General features: G+C 44.7%; 1 pseudogene; it reads right to left on the bottom strand.

Annotated features, from left to right (window-relative positions):
• Positions 1–8,179: 8,179 nt before the first annotated feature.
• Positions 8,180–16,747, bottom strand: LOC142015793 (lipase member M-like; annotated as a pseudogene).
• Positions 16,748–20,360: the final 3,613 nt, after the last annotated feature.

Genomic DNA, 20,360 nt, shown 5'->3' with positions numbered 1-20,360 from the left:
CTGGATTATAGTGAGGGGAGTGCTTGGCTCTGGAGGAGGGGAGAGGGGAATTGGGTGAAGGCAGGGGGATTGAGAGTACCTGGCTCTGAGGGATGGGAGGGGAGATTGGTGTGCCTGGCTCTGGTTCTTTTTTCCTTTTTGCTTGCACTTTAGTGACAAAATTTCTATCAAATTTGAAATCTGCTGCTAATTACCTTGTCTTATTTTGCTGAGTTTCATGTGCAAACCCCCAGGTGAATACCGTCATGGCATCAGATAATAATGTCTCCCATCTGCATGATAAGATTCTAGTGGTAACCACATAGAAGATTCTCTGAGAGAGGGCTGAAATTTCTCAAAATATGTGACATTTCAAATTGAGAAGCAAGAGAAAATTCAGAAAGGAATTAAAAAAACATAACCCCTGAAAGTCTTCATAGATTTTGTCAGCTAATTTTACCAGGACAAATATTTTTAGTTTTCAGTATCAAATAGATGAAAGGCCTGCTGACTATTTGCCATGGGAACCAAAGACAAAACACCTATTTGTATTATGTGCACAAGGGTGCCTGCCTTCTGTTGATTTTACTGTCCTAATCCCACTTTGACCAAAAGGGCTATTTAAAAAATATATGATAACATGTTTGTCAATTGGCCTTTTCCCTTGTATGCAATGTTGTAGCCATGCTGCTCCCAGGATGTTAGACAGACAAGGTGGGTGAGGCAATATCTTTTATTGGACCAACTGCTGTTGGTGAGTGGTTCCACAGGGTGGAAGAGATCTCAGAAGGTCAGTCATTAAAGTCGGTCGTGCTCTGGTGAGTTACACTATCTGAAAATCTCATCCTTTTTCTTTGAAATACTGTAATAGTTTCCTTTAAGCATAGATTGCCTGATTGTAGTGAACTATAGTCTTTGGCAAGCTTCCCCAGTAATCTTTGGCAAGTTTGGCATGTCCCAGATTAAACTGCCTTCAATAAACAATAGAAATGAAGCTAAAAAAAAATCAGAGAAAAATCTAAAATTGTAATAGTCTGCCTTAAAGTAATAGCAAGGTATTTATATTTTCAGCCAAAATCAGAAACCTAGACAAGTAAATAGTCATTTTGCAATCTCTCTTACCTTTGCCTAAGTCGTCCATTCCAATAGTATTTACTGTGTGGCATAAAAATGGTTCACTGCCAGGGAGAGTCTAATGCGCTGATTTAATGCAACCACAAAGTCCATAATAGTGTAGAAACATTAAGAAATTTGCCAATTGCTGAACGTGAACTAACATTGTCTCATGTAGCAGTAGCCAATGGACCCTAAAACCTGCTATGAAAGAAGTATGTGTAACCTTTAGTAATCTAAACTATCCTATACAACAAAGTCCAGGAAACAAAGTTACTTCTCTTAGCAATAGACACTCAGGTATGTCATGTATTTATTACTATTTGAATTCTCTTTTTGCATGGAAAAACCTCAGGGAAGGGCCTCAAGGGAAGAAACTGCTGCTGATTCCTTTGCAGAGTTTTCTAACCCTAAGTAAGTGTAGAGCCCACCTGCAATGTGGCAAATTCCCCAGGGATCCACAGAAAGCTAGGGTCATGCACATGCAGGTCCTGAGCTTCTACTCCAGCTCGTGGCAGCATAGCTCAGCCTATGTCTAGACTGCAGACTTTTTTTCCAGAAGACAGGCGATCTCTCAGAAGACCACTGTTGGAAAAGCGGACATGTTCTGACAACACCTTTGTACGCTTGTGCCACAAGGCAGAAAGGATGTTCCAGTACAGGGGCTTTTCCCGACATTTGGCCTTGTCTGGATGGGCCAAATGTCAGGAAAACCTCTACCAACAGAACAGTAGTCAAAAGATACGCAAATTGCATGTGCAATTTGCGTATCTTTTGCTGACATTTCCCTGTAAGGTAACCTAAGCCTCACTCTGTGAAGAGAAATACTGTTCTCTTCGTTGAACACCCACCATACATAGAGAGAGTCAGAATTGAAACATTACCTTGCTGTACAAAAGATAAATTCTCTAATGACCATGCTGTATCTCGAATTTAAAGTTTATTTTGATCAGGTGAGAATTACGCTTTATTAAAAAAATCTGTAGTTGACTACTAGAGTTCTATACTGCTGCTGGAGTATTTTCTTTAATAAGGGACTGTCCAATGGCAAAAGTTAAATGAGTTTCTAGATATTGACCCTGGCATCATTTTCAAAAGGTAGGGAAAAGGGGCTGGCGACAGAGGTGGATTTTGCTGGCAGAACCACATCTACACTGCTTGTTTTCTGCCACCAAAATGCAAATGAGCATCCGTTTGCAATTTTGTGAGGCTTTATTTGCATCATGCTACCAGCACCAAGACTGAATCTAGACACAGCCTGTGAGTTGGTGCAACTTCTTTTCTTTCCACTCCTCTCACTCAGGAGCAATATGCAGGGAGCAAGCAGTAAAAGGAGCTGCTTTACAAACACTAAATAAGGATTTAGCCCTTAAAAAAATGGCCTTCAGTCTATAGTTCCTGTGCACCTCCACTGTGTGATTACACAATAAAGTTGACTGCCAGGCAGATTTGATGTAGGTGCTTCAACATGGGTTTACCTAACTCACTTAAGTTCAAAAATTTCTCAGATGCTGGTAGTTGCGTCGTGAAAAGCACCTCCAGCCAGATTGAAGGCTGCCTTCTAGCTATTATGTCTCAAAAGTCAATCTTTATTTAATGAAGATGCAAACTGCACCAGAGAACAAATTATTTTGTCTTTGAATCTACAAATAGAAAAAGATTGCTCGACCAAATGCAACAAATATGGGAAATAGAATCCTCCTGACTAGGTAGAGAAGACCCCCATTTTAAATATTTAGGCAGTCGAGTCACTTTAACTAGTGGGTGAGCTATTCACATGAGTGTTCATTTGTAGGATCAGGTTCTAAGTTTGTTATCCAAGTATCATCCCAGAGAAAAATACCTATCTAAATCATCACTGAAAACGGGTGTACATGCAAATAATAAATCTCAATCAAATCAAAACCAGATCTATGATACATTCATCTCTGTTCTTAACATACCAAAAGAGCTGCCCTGCAAGTGGTCCAAAACTTATACTGGTTCCTGTCCAGTCTTCTTCAGACTAAAGCGTATCATGACCAAAGGTTCTACTTCACCACTTCATCTAAGCTACAGAAAGAGAAAGCCAAGTTAAAGTTGGATTTATAAAAAAGTTCTACACCTGAATTTACCCCAGGAGTTGCAAGAGGGAAGCATGAACTTGGCCCAAATGAATTTCAAAACATATCCCTGAAAAATAACCAAAAAAGTTCACAAATTAACTCAGCTTTTGAGTTGTAGGCTTGTTTCTTCTCCAAAATTGCTCAATGAATTTAAATGTGGTGAATTTATCATTGTGGAAGACTTACATGTAATTAATTGAGTGTGATGTGTTAGAGTTTATGAAATGTGCCTAACACAGCTGTTTTCAGTTGCTTATATTTTTGCCAAGCTAACAGTTTGGCTGAAGGTCTGACCCTGGGTCAAGCTGAGACCCAGGTCTTACACCCTATTACGTTGCTGTGTAGATGCAGTCCCACTGGATTCATGCTCTGGGAGTCTGCCAAAAGTGTCCTAGAATCCCATGTGCTGACTGTATTTGTCCTTGGCCACTCAAGTTTTCCCACACTACCACAAAGGACAAGAGCAGCTACATTTTGGGGAGATGTGAGGAATAATTCCTAAACTGGCATTACAATTAGAGTAGATGCTCAAGCCCTAGGTTAAGCCAGGATCTGCTAAGACCAGTTCTATGAACTCCAGGCTTCCATTGCAGTGGAGATATAGCCTGAGTTTGGAAGTGGAAGATATTCTTCAGTAAAAGCCAAAGAGGGAACTGCTGAGGTTTGTTGCTTGACTAGAAACCTCAATAGAAGGCTTCTTACCTTTATACTGGTACACGTAGTGTTGGCATCATAACAAATAATTGCAGCTTGAACCTGTGCTCAATGAAGCCAATGCAAAACTCCCTTTGATTTTAGTGGAGCACTAGCAGACATTAAGTGTTTGTGAGACTCCTGTGAAATTCTAGTATGATTAGTGTGACCCTATCAGCAGGGTGTGATTGTTGCCAGTCATAAGGTTATGTTTTAAAAAATAAAGAACTCTACAGCTGCAAGGGAATCATGTGACCTCTGTATTAAGTAGCTGTCTATCAAAATACTGACTGATGCATATTAGTCATCATTTGAAACATTCGTTACACAACAAAAGGAAAAGTATATGCCAAAGTCTGAAATTTATAAAAATGGTGGTTAATGAAAAGGTGGGAACTAATGTCATGAGACAGTTTATTAGGCTTCTCTTGTTTTTATGCTGAATGAAGGATTGCCCATCCAAATCACTCAAAACTCATGAGTCAGGCCCCAGAAAACGAGACAGGCTTACAAATTTCTATTGTGAAATAAATTTTTTTTAACTTGTGCTCAGGTCTTGAGCTTTGTTTTTCAGCTTTTCTCTATAAATATAAGGATGGCTAACTTTGATTTCTGTTCAGTTTTGTTAAAGAAAACAGATTCATATAATCACATGACTCTAGGAGCTGGGTTTCTAGGGAAACATTAAAAATAACAAGACTTTCTACAAAAACTGTTGTGTTGTGTGCATGTTGGGAAGTTTACTGATGTAACGGTCCATTAACACATACTGTAAATTGTTCTATCTTTTACCTATTTACAGAAGGAATGTGTACTAACAAAAACAATTAGAATTTGACAATAATCTTAAACATTAAGATAAGTGTTTCTAGCATTGTTTATTCAGCTCTTTAATCACACAATCATAAAATACTAGAACCAGAACAACTCTTGAGAGGTCATCACGTCCAGTAACGTGCACTCAAGGCATGACCAAGCACCATCTAGACCATCCCTGATGGGTGTTTGTCTAACCTGCGCTAACAATCTCCAGTGATGGAGATTCCACAACCAACCTAAGCAATTCATTCCAGTGCTTAACTATTGAAACAGTTAGGAACTTTTTTCTAATGTCCAACCTAAATCTCCTGAAATTTAAGCCCATTGCTGTTTTTGTGCTACCACAAGAATAATTCTTCTCCCTCCTCCTTGAAACAATCTTTGGGGTTCTTGAAAACTGTTATGTCCTCTCTCAGTCTTCTCTGTGATGTTTATGTAGTTCAGGTTAAAGTGATAACCAAATGGGAGCCAATCATGCTTACACCTAGAGCCAAAGAGATTTAGATTTATACTGTCTCAGATATTTAAACAGTAGTAGGGTTTGACTTTGCAAATCTCTCCGGCCCTTCCAACTTGTTTTTCAGTAAGCGATTGCCTGGACTGTTCTGGGAAGTTATTAAAGGAAGATCGGTAGTGAAAAGAACAGAATATCATCAAGAGAAGGTGGTGTGTCACTTTCACCCTTCAGGCCCCAACAATCTATCTTGCATATTTTCCCCCTCTTTCCAGAATCACACCTTTCACACTTTTCTTCTCTATCCTTCCTTAGTCTTCCCCTCCCCACTCTTCCTTCAGTTTTTTTAGCCTTCAGCACCTAATACTTCCTCCTGAGCCTTTCCATCAACCTGCTGTACCCAATATTCATGTCTCTTTTTAGTTCCTTGTAGAGCCCCCCCAACAAATCTCACTTCAAATAATGGTTGTTGGTGGCATCTTTGCTAGAAGCATCTTTATTTGCACATGTAAATACTATTGGGACGTGATGGACAATTTGAGATGGGGCAATTTGGCTTCAACCCCATTTAAAACAATGGGTAATTGCAGCCATTTTTTATTCATGAAATATATTGCCTTGGCTGGGCGAGTAATACAACTTATCTGAGGTAAAGCTCTCAAAGAACCAGTTACTATGGAAGTAACCTGTCATCTTTGATATGGCTTTTGCATATTACCAGGAGCTGCAGTTGCTAACACCACTGAGGATTTGGCGAGGAAAACATATGAAATATAAATTTTTAAAAAGCATAGAAGGAAATTTTGTTTTCCATCTTTACTTTTTATTTACAAGAAAATCAAGAGTATGAAAGAACTATGCTGCTAAGTTTTCAAAAAGACATTTCCTTGTAGTGTAGTCTAACATGAAATAATTATTGAGGATATTGTTTGTATTACTACCTTGAATATTTAATTTTTTTTATTAAAGCAACATACTTTTGGGTTTCTTCCATACAACAGTTTGGTTTACTTTGCTATCTGCAGACACCAAGTAAAATGGCACATTGATTCTTCCTCACATGCTATTCCTTCCAACTTTTCTCAGAATAACAGGTTTTGCCTCCTACGTATCATCCTTTCGTGTGTGGCTATCTCCATTTATAAAATACACAAAATACCTCTACAGTATGACTATGTGCGCTTCAAAATTGAACATTCCCTTGCCACATAAATAATATAGACTCTCATCCAAAACCAGAAACCCTTTTTCAACAGTTCTAGAAAAAATCCAAAGAAAATACAAACCATTTCAGAGGCATATACATTTAACACTGAAAATATCTATTGTTACTACTCACAGAAATGTAGATTGAAAAAGTTCTTGAAGTTTCTTTCATGAGCAAACTGAGGGACAGAATTTACTAGCACCTATAAATTCAGAGTAAGAATTAAGCAGTATTTAGTTTAGTTCAAACAAATGCACTGGATTCCAAGCAGATTGCTAAAATGTTGCTTTTCTGAAGATGTCCCAGCTCACATTTAGGGAGAAGCAAAGGGACTTTGAAGTACCCTGGGCACTTCCAAGTACTGGTGGGTGAGCCGCAGCTAGACGTGAGCTGGGACTTTGAAGTTTAACACTTAGGAGTTGCTGTGGGGGGAAATTTGCTTAATGAAGTGCTGCATATGCACCACAGCACTTCATTAATAAACTCCCAGCACTCTACTTACCATGCTCCCGTCGAAGTAGGGAGCAAGTTTAGACAAGCCCTTTATATTTTTTCTACAAGCCTTTCATCAATTCAGGGGCATCATTTGATGTGTGTTATTTTTCCTGTCATCCTTTTGCTGTTTTCTTATTATTACTGTATATCTTCACATGCAGGTTGAACCTTTCTAATCTGGAACTCCCTTTCCTGGCAACATCCATAATCCAGCATGATCCATAATCCGCTTATGAGTGTGGCCAAGTTTCCCGTTGCCCCATAAAGTTTGTTTACAGCCACCAGTCCTGGCTCTCAGTGTTCTGTGCTGTTAGTTATCTCTAATTTACCCATAAATGTCTTCTACAAGCCTTTTAAGCAGTGGAAGTGTTGGCAATGCTGCTAGACATTATTGACCTCCCACAGTCCAGCAAATTCTCTCATTTAGCACAGGTAGGGTCCCAAGGGTACCAGACTAGAGAGGTTTAACCTGTATAACTCTACAAAATAAAGTACAACTAATAGACTGCCTTCATTGTAATTAAGTATTGCCACAGATAGGCCGTGTCTACACGTGCACGCTACTTCGAAGTAGCGGCGCCAACTTCGAAATAGCGCCCGTCACGGCTACACGTGTTGGGCGCTAGTTCGAAGTTGAAATCGACGTTAGGCGGCGAGACGTCGAAGTCGCCAACCCCATGAGGGGATGGGAATAGCGCCCTACTTCGAAGTTGAACGTCGAAGTAGGGCACGTGTAGACGATCCACGTCCTGCAACATCGAAATAGCGGGGTCCGCCATGGCAGCCATCAGCTGAGGGGTTGAGAGACGCTCTCTCTCCAGCCCCTGCAGGGCTCTATGGTCACCATGTGCAGCAGCCCTTAGCCCAAGGCTTCTGGCTGCTGCTGCTGCAGCTGGAAATCCATGCTTCATGCACAGGGTCTGCAACCAGTTGTTGGCTCTGTGGATCTTGTGTTGTTTAGTGCAACTGTGTCTGGGAGGGGCCCTTTAAGGGAGGAGCTTGCTGTTGAGTCCGCCCTGTGACCCTGTCTGCAGCTGTTCCTGGCACCCTTATTTCGATGTGTGCTACTTTGGCGTGTAGACGTTCCCTCGCAGGGCCTATTTTGATGTGGTGCTGCTCAACGTCAAAGTTGAACGTCAACGTTGCCAGCCCTGGAGGACGTGTAGACGTTATTCATCGAAATAGACTATTTCGATGTCACTACATCGAAATAAGCTATTTCGATGTAGCATGCACATGTAGACGTAGCCATACAGAAAGTAGATCTCAATAAACTAAGTTAGCTAATTAATTTTCAGCCAGTGCTGTGTGGCTTTATGGATACTTTCCCATCAGTGCAATCATTTCACTGTACACATGTTTGGCTGCATCAAGACCCCAGATGAAATCCCAGTGGGTCCAGTCAGAAATGTTATTGTAGTAAACTAGGTTAGTGATTCGAGGGAGTAACATGCCAATATCCTTTGAGACCACAACCCAGTCCTCTCCAACCGACTATACTACAGTGGGAACAGTCATATCTTCTATCTTATAAAAGGGAGGGACAGACTGAAAGACAAAAAGGTAAGTCTGAGATGCTGTCTTATTTTTTCCAAGAACAATCATTAATTAACCATTAGACTGCTGCCCAAAATTAGCAGAGGCATCTGAGATGATCTGTTTGGGAGCAGCATTTCTCACACCAGGGTCCACAGTCCACACAGTACCTGTGGCTGCTCTTTAAAGAGCTGCCTTCTACTGGTATTCTAATGCATCTTTGTAATGTAGCAGCTAGGTGCCTATTCAGGCAGCTGGCCATTAGCAGGTTAAGCCTGCCTAGTTTCCTCACTAGGGATCAGTTGTACATGGGAGTAGAAGGAAGAAAAGGAGACTTGCTGCTGGGAAGGAGTTGCCAGGGTGAGAAGAGCTGACACTCATGCAGCTGGAGACAAACATCAGCAGAGAAGGGAAGTATGCAGAGGAGAGCAGAGGAGAGAATGAGTTAGCAGGGAATTGGAACATATGCAAGTGAATGGGGAAAAAAGGAACCTGGGAGTTTGCAGGGAAAGAGGAGGACCCAGAATCAGGGGAGCATGTTCCAGAGGAGACAAGGGCAAATTAATAACATGGGAAGCAAGGATAAAACAGCAGTGAACACTGGGCAAGACAAAGAAGGAGATGGTGACCAGATGAGCAGATGCAGAGAAACCAAGGGAAGGAAATAAAGGAAAAGAACAAATGAGGAAAGAGGTTAAATGAATATCAAAAGGAGACCATACGATCAAGTTTTTAAACGGATGAAGCCCATATTAAACTCACACTAGAAGTCCATAAATGGGTGCTTTAACAGCTTGGGGATGTGTCATGCTTGAAACTGGAAAGAAAGAGGGTCATTCTTATTTTTAAAAGATCACTTCCTGTTCAGTAAAAATCATTTTCCCCTACCTGGTTGTACTTTGCCTGGTTCCCAATGCCATAGTCAAAATATTTGAATTCTCCTGATTTAACTGCCTAGCAAAATGAAGAAAAGAAACAATAAAATTAGACGAAGGATTATTCTCAGTGTGCTTGTCTGCCTTAATCTATCATGAAATAATATTACAAATGTAAGGCTTCAGGAAGACATTTTTGGTGAAATTTTGGCAACACACTCATTGACTTCAGTAGGATCAGAATGATCAGAATGTAACGCTTTGCATCTACACTAGTATATTTTGGGCACAAATATTAAAAGAAATTGCACGCCCTTCTTCAAAATTGTTTCTCATTTTTCACTGCCGTCATGTAGTTTTTTTTATCTGTATAAGCTAACAAAAAGATGTTGCTTTGTTAACTTCATCATTAACATAGCACATAGAGACTGCTTTTTGAGACCTTTGTTATGCTAGATTTTGGAATTACATACTCTCTCTTTCTCGACACAAGAGTCTTAAAATATGCAAAGCCAGATGGGGAACCTAAAACCCATGGCCTGGATTCAGCTCTCAGCTTACTTGGATCCAGTCTGTGATGAGGCTCAGGGCTTTCCCCATCAATGGGTGAGTTGGTACTCGCACTCAAGCCTCATGGCAAGTCTCAGCACTCCCCTCCTCCTACCCCCTTGGGGTTGAAGCATAAGTGCTGGCTGGCCCCACTGCCACAGGAGGCCCTGAGTTTCAGCCCCAAACCTTGGTAACCCCTTGTGGGGCTGGAGAATTAGCAATTAGCAGAGCCCCAACCCCGCCCCCCATAATCAAGTTAACTGTGAGTGAGGTGAGTGGTTTGTTTTTTTTATTTTTGTTGTTGTTGTTGTTCTTGTGTTTCCTTGCTAGAAGTCAGGTAAGTGAGAGGGCTTTTTCTGTATATACATCCATTCGACTCCAGAAAAAAATATTAAGATACTATTTGTTTTGTAAATGAAATGGGAGAAACTCAGGATTCAACATAAACAAACATGCCACAATCCAGTAATTACAACATTACAAATCATCCAGACTAGAGGAAGTTGGATGTCCAGAAAAACAAATTATTTTCAGAAATACAATACCCCTCATATTTGTTAATTTTAAATCAATTACTCAATGACAGATCCACCAAAAGTACTAAAAATTTTTCTTTTCTAATAATAAGCTGTCCTTGAACCTAAGGTTTGATTTAATTCTGTCTGAGTTTTGGTTAGCTTGATTTTAATTATCACTAAAAAAAGAGAGGTCTGATATAGTCATACACACATACCATATTTAGGTTTTTCTCAGTGAATCCACCAGCAAAGAAAAATGCATTGGCACAAAGTCTGTTAGGTAATTCATAGCAGCATATGTTAGCAGTAAACTTCTTCATAGCCTTACCCCACCAACAGAAGTCTTTTTTGCCAAGAATATCCTGTGAAAACACAAAGGACATTATTTACAGTGAACTTTCAAAATATATCTTAAATAATTCCCTTACCTTAGTCCAGGTTACACCAGGTTAATCCAGGTTATACCTTTAACTGACTTCCTGGAGACTCTGATATGATTACTTGGACCACAGCTGCTCATTCCACAAATATCTCAGTTAATACCTGCATCTCTCATAGAATCCCCATTTACTCAAGACAAGAAGGCACAAGGGTATTTCCCATCCCCAGCCCTTTCCTTTTGTATTTTCTGATAGCACAGGCTCCTTGATCAGGCAAAAATTAACATTCAGGAGAATAATAAAATACGGAGACATCTCATACCTTTAATGCTTCTTCAGGAATTAGTAACATTTTCACTATTGGGCTTTTTGTATGTGCAATGGTGACAGCAGGTGCCAAGGCAAAAAACATTCTGATTTTCTGTGCCAGCTGTGGCATGGTGGAAAATGCTATGAAAGCTGAGAAAGTAGAAGGGAATAATTGCAGAAATCTCACAAAAATAACCTAACACTTAGAGGCCTTTGTTTGACAAGTCCCTTAGAGGGTTCATCAGGACATATCACGTAGAATTGTTTTTAGAAGAAATCAGCTCTCGTACAGAATGAGGGAATTTGCAGGGGGTTTGGAAAGGCCTTTGGCTATAGTTTATCCAGACATTGACCAAGAGTGCCGTATCTGTGCTGAATGATGCAATTTAGCCCTGAACAAGAACAGGCAAAAATGGAAATCGCATCAAGGTCATCACTACCACTTCAGAGGGAATAGCAGGGCAATTAGTTCACAACTTTGCTGATTAACTTTTTGATCACTTTCATACCAGAGATGTTAAAAGGAGATTATTTCTTTATTTCTGTGATCAAATATAGCCCTCATAGAGACCTTTTAAAATGTCTATTGCCAAGAAGCAGCGCTCTTGTTTATCAGCTATTGAGACTAAAAGGATAGCATTTGATCCTTATTGCTAACAGAATATATAACTTGACAGGCATGAGTTGCAACAGTGAGCTCATATTCACACTTAGGCTGGGCTATCCATTAGTATGGACCAAGGGAACACCATGGGTTTCACCTGAAGCCAAAGCCATGAATTTGGTGCAGAATCCCTCAGTTAATTTTAAGGATGCTCTTGGTTTCTTCAGCGATGAAACTTTTATCAAGGCTGAAGTAGGGTCAAAAATTCCATTTGTGACAGCAGCATGAAGTTCAGCAAGTGTGGAGACTTTGGTGGTCACCAAAACCTCTCTGGTTGTTCAAAGAATCTGTTGGATCTCCCTGATTACATCACAGGAGCCAGGATTTCAGTAGGACCTTTCACCTGAGTCAGGTCTGACTGAAAACTCAGAAGAGACTTCTGGACTTAGCCTGATATAAATTATTTAAAACTTACTCAAAAATGGGAATAGTCTCTGCATTTTTCTGCTTATAAACATATGAAAGAGTTAGTAACAGCCCAGAGAAAGTCTTCCTTATTTAGAGAGAAAAGCACTATGCTAATGCACCAAATTCTGCTCATATACCGATAGTGCCGCCCTGAGAGTAGCCAACATAATAGAGTTGCTTCTGTCCAGTTTTCTGCAGAATAAAGTTTATCACATCTGGAAGGTCATATATGCCCATTTCATGAAAACTGTAATGTTAAAAAAAATATGTAGTTAGCTACATAATGAAGCTACAGAGCCAGACTCTCAAGTAAATTTATAGTTCCCATGCACCACTAAGATGACATAAAGTGAGCCGGTGGGTAAATTTTTAGGAGAAAATTGTCATCATGTACACAAGATCCCAGCTAAGTGCAATTGTGTGGGACCTAGAGCTACTGCCCTATCTTTCTCAGCCTCTGCAACAGTAAAGGGTCCATTAAAGACCTTGTATTGGAGCTGCAGCTTAAAGCTATGCAGCAGCAGCTGAAATTCAGTAGGGATTGCTCTCAGAATCAGGGAGCTGTCACCAGCATTGCAGCTAGTGGAGCTCTTGCTAAGGGGAGAATCTGGCCAGCAAATCCTACCCATGTACATTTGAATGCAACACAGGTAAGCCATGGGTCTGTCAGATAGCAGCTCCAACTGTTCAGGGGTCCAGTCCGGCCAAGCCTAGGTTTGCCAGCCTAGAGTATGAGTTTTTGTTTTGCTACATAATATGGCCATCTTATTTATTTTTCAATATTGGGTGTGTTTATAAATCTGGGAAACACAAGACTGCTCTTCTGGATGAGCCAGGATGTTTGAATGAATGTTAATCCAATACTCTTTTAATTCTGCTTCTGCTCTACAGGAAAATAGCAATGTCTTTTAAAAGATATTCTAATAACTAGCTGCGCTTCTAGTAAATCACTCACAACACACTTGCTAGAACATGGCTCAGCTGTGGTTAAATACAGAGATAGCAGCCAGTTGAAAAGCTTGGTGATGTTACAGGAAACTCACATTCTGTTCATTGTATGACTGACAGGAAACCTGCACATTTTTCCTCATAGTCCCCCTTGACCACTCTGGACTAGTGCAAATGGAAGAGGGCAGGGCCTGTTCCATGCTCCTCCTTATTCCATGTGGGGCAAACTGTATCCCCCAATTCAAGGCTGGAGTAACGTTTGTTCTGCTTTGTTCTCTGGGACCGATTTGTCCCTCGCCACTGGGGAGGACTGCGGTGAGGGAAAGATTTCTTGTGATGTTTAATTAATTAAACATATCTAATGGCACAATACATTTCTGTGGGTTACATAAAGGCACTCACAATGACCCATTTCAATGCAGAAGTTTTATCAAACAGAAGGTTCTTAAATCTGTGCTGCATCTTGTAGTCCCCTAATGCTACTGAGACCAGTGACGTTAGCAATGTGAGTGAAGGGAGCATGCCTCCCAGTGCTTGCACAGGGGAGCCAAATGGAAATTTGTGCAAAATTACAGATCTAAATCTTATGGGAGCACCACGGTTAGGCACAAGTCACAAAAATTCATGTTCCCATGAATTAAGCGGAACATGGCTTTCCGCACATGCAGAACTGCCGACACCTTTACCAGCTTCGCTAGCTTCTTCTCCAGTTCAACATACCTGAAATCCCAGAATTCCTCTTGGTCAACTGAAAATGTCTGGTGTCTTTGAGACCATGTTGTCCCTCTGCTATTTCCTATCCAAACACCATAGCCAGCATCTGCTAGCATGAAGCCCAGGCTGTTGTTGGCTAAATTCTCTACCCAGTTGCTACCTTCACCGAATAATCCATGCTGGAGAAGCACAGCAGGCTTTGGACCTGAATAAAAGGAACACGTAACCAAATTTGAATTTCTGTAACATGGCAAAGTGACATACTGAGTCTCACTCATCCCAAACACATGCCGATAAAACCTTTGTATTAGATCGCACCCACAAGTATGATGCCCCAAGCCAAATAATTAGCTATAGTTAATTGTAATTGGTTAGAATGGAAACCAGTTAGGAATTGTAGCCATGACTGACATCAGTATCCATATAAATATACATGCATAATTAGCTGTAACGCTGCTAACAGTTCTAGATCTCCTAAGTGTTTCCATAAAAAAAAATCAATTTTTACACTTAGGCCGCATCTACACTGGCCCTCCCTTTCGAAAGGGGCATGTTAATCAGGGAGTTTGGAAGATGATAATGAGGCTCTGACATGAATATGCAGTGCCTCATTAGCACAATGGCATTTGGAATGCATGCTCCCAATGTAGACTGGGCCTTTCTGAAGGACCCCCCCATGATTTCGAAAGCCCCTTCTTCCTAAACCTAATACAATATAGAACAATATATCGTTTTTTAATGTTGATTGGTGGGTTGTTTAGAAGTTTTTCTAACATTTTGCTGGGTGATATATGAGGGCTTTTGCATCATGCAAAATGGAGCCAAACCTTTGTCTATACGATTTTCTCGGCCAAAAGGAATTCTGTTTATTCTCAAGTAATAGCCATCCTCCATCAAAACTTCATACTCCTCATTTGGATATCCTTTGTAGCAGATCAACTGACTCTGAGGGAGTTAAAATAAATGTCTAAGATTGTTTATGTGCTTCCATTATCTGTTGCACAGAGGAAGCATTTCCCATTTGAAAAGTATTGGAAATATTCCCCAAGAGCCTGTTTCGCCTGAGCATTCCAATGCAATTACATGAGCAAGGAGGTGCCAGGAAATCTGGATTAGCTATGGAGGAGCTAAGAAAATTTCTCCACAAAATGTAAACATTTCCATTTTCTTCCTTCACATGCCCAAATTCAGTGGCATTAGTCAGAAGGGAATACATAGTCATGAATCTATTATTTGAAAATAGCTTTCATTGGAACAGACATCTCAAGACATTCTCTATGAGTTAAGCATTTTAGATGCAAAAATGGGTCAATGCTTAATAAATGAGTAAAACATTATAAAATAATTTTTGAACAGGGATATTTCTGGAATTTGTCTATGTACATCTTAAAAATTCTGGCTGATTTTCTGAAACTGCTGTATCATGGAATGTGTACAGTTCACCATGAGGGGTCAAGGTCATCATCTCTCTCTCTCTCTGATCAGGGGCAATGGTGGTCTCACCAAACTTTGATGGTCCTCCATTCAAATGGATCACCTTTAGCGGAGAGATGATTACTGCCTGGGGCAACTGAGTTTTTCAAGTCTCACCTCTAGGGAGGCAATTACTAAACAATAGGTCTTCTGGTGGGATTTTTACTACCTTGGGAGCCTGATCAGGGACATAAGGAACTCACTTTTCTTGTCTCTGTTAGTTTAAGCTCCCTACATTGCATTAATCTAAGCCACTTCTCAGCCACCACCTGCTTCAATTAACATATCATCTGAACTCTGTGATAATGGTCTGCAGTTCTTTCTTGACCAGTTTAAATTGCCCTCTAGATGGCTCAAAAGCATTTGGTGCCTGTGCAGTGTGTTTCCCTATGTTCTCACCAGTTTCTTTCACCTTCAGCATTGATGTTGTCCGTCAGTCCTAACATCTGTAGTGTAAAGTAATTGTATGGTCCCCCCCCACCCATCCCCCTCTTAACCATCCTCAGAGGATTGGAAGATTTCAGGAGTATATCTGAGCAAAAGAAGTTGGAGTGACATTTAACAAACAGAATTATAGAATCAAATGGTTAGAAGGGATCACAAGGTGTCAATTTACAAGGCCAAGGACAGACAGGATTATGGGATTCACTTCAACACAGAGCCTATTAGGGCTAATGTACTTTATTAAGCTTAGCTACTGCAGGTTTACAAGGTACACATTAGCAAGCAAAAAGTAAAACATGTATGTATTAAATCAGCCAAGAGGCATTTTGGCATGCTTATGGCCCTTCCCGTCACAGGGAGTTCCGGTCCCAAAGTGCATCACATCAGGGTTATGGCTGTTGAGGCTGCAGCTGGGGAAACAGTTGAGGCACCTCTGAAGCCAAGAGGCCCTGGTGAAACTCAGCTAGGGGCAGGGTTTCCCAAGTTTCAATCCTTTAGCTGTTAATTGGGTGTGCATGTACTGTCTCAATGCCACCTTTAGTGTTCTCACAAGGCTGAAACCAAGATTGCCCTGTTTACTGATTTCCTAGCTCACATGAGGTGTCAGGGCTAATATGGCTGTCTGGTGTTTATGTTTGCAGAGTTTAAGACTGCAGCAAAGAGATGGGAACTTGGCTGTACTATAGGAATGGAAGTTTCCACTCCTGCCGTCTGAGGCCTGCAGGCTGCTCTTTAAGGCCTTTAGGCCTGCAGACAGGCCTGTTGGCATGTTGCATGTCATAGGGGTCACCTAGTCTAACATCCTGCTACGATGTAGGATTTGTTATGTCCAAACCATCCAAGACAGATGGCTATCCAGCCTCCTTTTGAAAACCTCCAGTAAAGGAGTTACAGTTACAAAGTGTTTCCTGAGATTTCCATAGAAAACCGAGGCCCCCCCCCACATTTCTGCCCTATCTGCCACCTCCCAGCCAGCCTACATCGGGACTCCTTTGCTGGGTGGAGATGCAGGTGCCACAGTTCATTACCTCCCATATGGTCAAAGAGTCCTCAGAGACAGACATCTTACAGATCCTCCTCCCACACTGTAGCCATGTCTACACTAGCCGGCTATTTCGAAATAGCCAGGCCAACTTCGAAATAGCGTCCACCACGTCTATACGTGCTGAGTGCTATTTTGAAGTTGAATTCGACGTAAGGCAGCGAGACATCGAAATCACTATCCTCATCAGGAGATGGGAATAGTGCCCTACTTCGACGTTCAACGTCGAAGTAGGGCACGTGTAGACGATCCGCATCCCGCAACGTTGAAATAATGGGGTCCTCCATGGAGGCCATCAGCTGAGGGGTTGAGAGACGCTCTGTCCAGCCCCAGAGCTCTCTGGTCACCATGTGCAGCAGCCCCTTAAAGCTCCGCGCCCCCATATTTCCTGTGGCAGGAAGCTGAGAGCGTGCTGGCAGTAGCACAGACACGTGCACAGCCTGCACGCCCTTCAGAAAGCCCCAACCCACCACCCAGCACCCATGGCAGCCAGCCAGCCAGCCCCCCAAGCACCCACAGGGCACCCCCGCAAGGGGACCCAGGGCTCCCAGCCATCCAGCCAGCAGGGGAAAAGGCAGCGGGGCCCCTCCTGGTCCAACGCCGAGATCCGGGACCTGCTGGGGCTCCGGGGCAAGGAGGAGGTGCTACAGATAATGGGGAGCAAGCGGCAGAATGCAGATGTGTTCGCCCAGCTGGCCGAGGGCCTGGCTGCCCGGAGTCACCCTATCCACACTCCTGACCATGTCAGGAATAAGGTAAAGGAGCTGTGGCAGGGCTACACCCGGGCCCGGGACACAGCCAGCCGATCTGGGGCCCACCCCCACTGCTTGCCCCTTTTACAGGGAGCTCAGGGAGATCCTGGGCCCCCGGTACACCACCTCCCCCCGGCCACCCTTGACACCTCAGCCGACAAGCCCCAGCAGGCCCTGGAGCTGGAGTCCGGCCCGGAGGCCAGCTCTGCAGCCCAGAGGAGCGCCCCCCCGGACAGCGGAGGAGGAGGCCTCCAGCAATGGGGGGCTGCTCGATGACCTCCCCTCCCGCAGCTCCAGCAGGGCGTCCACCTGATGGCTGTCCCCTGACCGTGGGAGCAGATCATCAGGTATGTACCCCGGTGCACACTCCCGGGTTAAGGGGAGGGGGTCAAGGGACATGACCAGGGCCCTCCACACACCCAGATGACCACGGCCCTGAGGACAGCAATGGCATGTCCCTCAGAAGAGTGCATCAGCCCCTGCCCCCCCAGGACAGCACCATGCCCCATCCCTGGGGAAGTGGGGGAACAGAACCAGAGGGTCCCCCCCTGAGGGGGATACCACACCCATCATCAGCATCTCTGGGAGACAGGGGATGGGGAACCAGCAGCAGAGGGGTAGGGGGACATGGGCCACGGGTCAGGGCCCAGACTTACGGCTGTCTCTGCTCTTCCCCTCTCTGTTCTGCAGCTGCATCATCTGAGGGCCCCGAGAGCACAGGAACGATTCTGTCATGCCGGACAGCCCACCGGGGACATCGCAGCTGGCCAGCCCAGCAGTGGAGCAGGGACCGGCCCCAGGATGAGCCCGACAGCAGCGGAGCCATCCCCGGGTGTCCGCTGACCCCCACCATCAAGTGGAGGTCTCAGAGCGCTGCCTGCACATGGAGGAACAGCGGCTCCACCTGCAGGAGCAAGTGCTGGCCTAGCGCCAGGAGGCTTGGGGGGCTTTCATGAGGACCTTTGAGCGGATCGCGGAGCAGATGGCCCCCCGTCACTCCACCCGCCGTCCCTCCGAGCCGCCCTCCACCAGCTGTCCTGGAGCCTGCCGCAGAGGGGGACTGTGGGCCTCAGGAACCAGCCCGGCTATATCTGCCAGTTCTCCCGGCCCCCACCCAGCCTCGACGGGGCCTCCAGCCCAGACATGATTTGCGCCCCCGCCCCAACGCCAGGCGCTGGACTGTAGGGCAAAGGAGGCCAAGGACTGAGCCCCCCAGGCCCTCCCCTTTGTACATATTCCCCCCATTAAATGTAAATAGTTGACTTGTCCCACCCCCCCTTTAGTAGCTGTCCCCACCCCATGTACATAGTTCCCCCATTAATGCACAAGTTCATCGTTTGATTTCAACAAGGTTTTGGTTTATTTACAAAAAAGAAATGTGTGGGTGTGTGGTGCTCAGTGGTGTGGGCGTTGGGGCAGGTAGTGTTGTGTGGGGGGCAGTGGGTGGCTCACCAGCAGCTGGCCCTGCCAGCTTTCACCCCGCAGCCCGCTCAAAATGGGCCCGCAGGGCCTCTCGGACCAGATCCCCTCAGGGTTGACCTGGCGACTGGAGGCAGCGGGTGGCTGGGCATAGGCCCTGCCAGCCTCCACAGCCCAGCCCTGGACCAATGCCTCTCCCTTGCTGTCCACCAGGTTGTGGAGTGCTCAGCATGTGCCCACAACCTGGGGGATGTTGGGGAGCCCTGTGTCTGGGCGGGTGAGGAGACCACCTGGCGCACATAGTTCAAGCAGGTGTTGAACCGCTCCTGGGTGGCACTGACATGGCCCATTTAGGGGAGCATGAGCCAGGGCTGGAGGGGGCATGCCACGTCTGCCATGAGGCAGAGGGGCACGGTGGTGTCCCCCAGAGGGATATCCCACTGGGGGATGTAGGTCCCCACCTCCAGCCTGCGGCACAGGCCCGAGTTCCTAAACACCCGGGCATCGTGGGTGCTGCCAGGCCAACCAACATAAATGTACAAGAAACAGCGCCAGCTGTCCACCAAGGCCTGGAGGACCACGGCATGGTAGCCCTTCCTATTCAGGAAGCATCCTCTGCTGTGCTCCAGGGCACAGATGGGGATATGGGTCCCATCCAGAGCCCCGAAGCAATTAGGGAAGCCCAGGCTGGCAAACTCCATGATGGCCACATCCGGGTCCCCAAGCCGCACGAGCCTGTGGAGGAGCAGGACGTTGATTGTGCGGACCACCTGCAGGAGAAGGACATGAGAGCACCCGTGAGGGGTGTGCAGGGTGTGTCTGGCCCTCTACCCGGGCTCCCCCCCGAGCTCCCCCTTCCCCCCCAGCTCCCTCCTCCCTCTGGGGTCCCCTTACCTCCATGACGACAACCCCGACGGTGGCCTTGCCCACACTGAACTGCTGTCCTATGGATCGGTAGCTGTCTGGGGTGGCCAGCTTCCAGACAGAGATGCCGACCCGTTTCTCAACGGTGAGAGCACGTCGCATGGGGGTGTCCTGGTGCCATAAGGCAGGGGTGAGCCACTGGCAGAGCTCGAGGAATGTCTGCCTCCTCATCTGGAAATTCTGGAGCCAGTGGTCGTTGTCCCACTCGCCAAGCACCAGCCGCTCCCACCAGTCTGTGCTAGTGGGGTACCTCCATAGCCAGCAGCATGTCCGGTGGGGGGAGGCTGGGAGGGCAGCATGGTCTGGGGCTGCTTCTTCATCCCCCAAGGACAGCTCATCTTCCTCGAATAGAAGATGCCGAGCTGCCTCCTCCATGGCACTGAGCAGGGTGGCCACTGCTCCAGGGCCAGGTGTGTTGGCCTCTGGCGGCTGCTGCTGCTGCTGCTGCTGCTGCTGCTGGGGGTCCATGCTGCTTACACGGAGTGTGCATGCTTGTGGGCTCTGCAGACTGCATGCTGTGCAGGCTGAGTGTGTCTGGGA

This window comes from Carettochelys insculpta, chromosome 7 (assembly GCF_033958435.1).
Source record: "Carettochelys insculpta isolate YL-2023 chromosome 7, ASM3395843v1, whole genome shotgun sequence".
NCBI lineage: Eukaryota > Metazoa > Chordata > Testudines > Carettochelyidae > Carettochelys > Carettochelys insculpta.
Note: the sequence above shows the minus strand (reverse complement) of the source record. Positions and strands in the feature narration are given on the sequence as shown.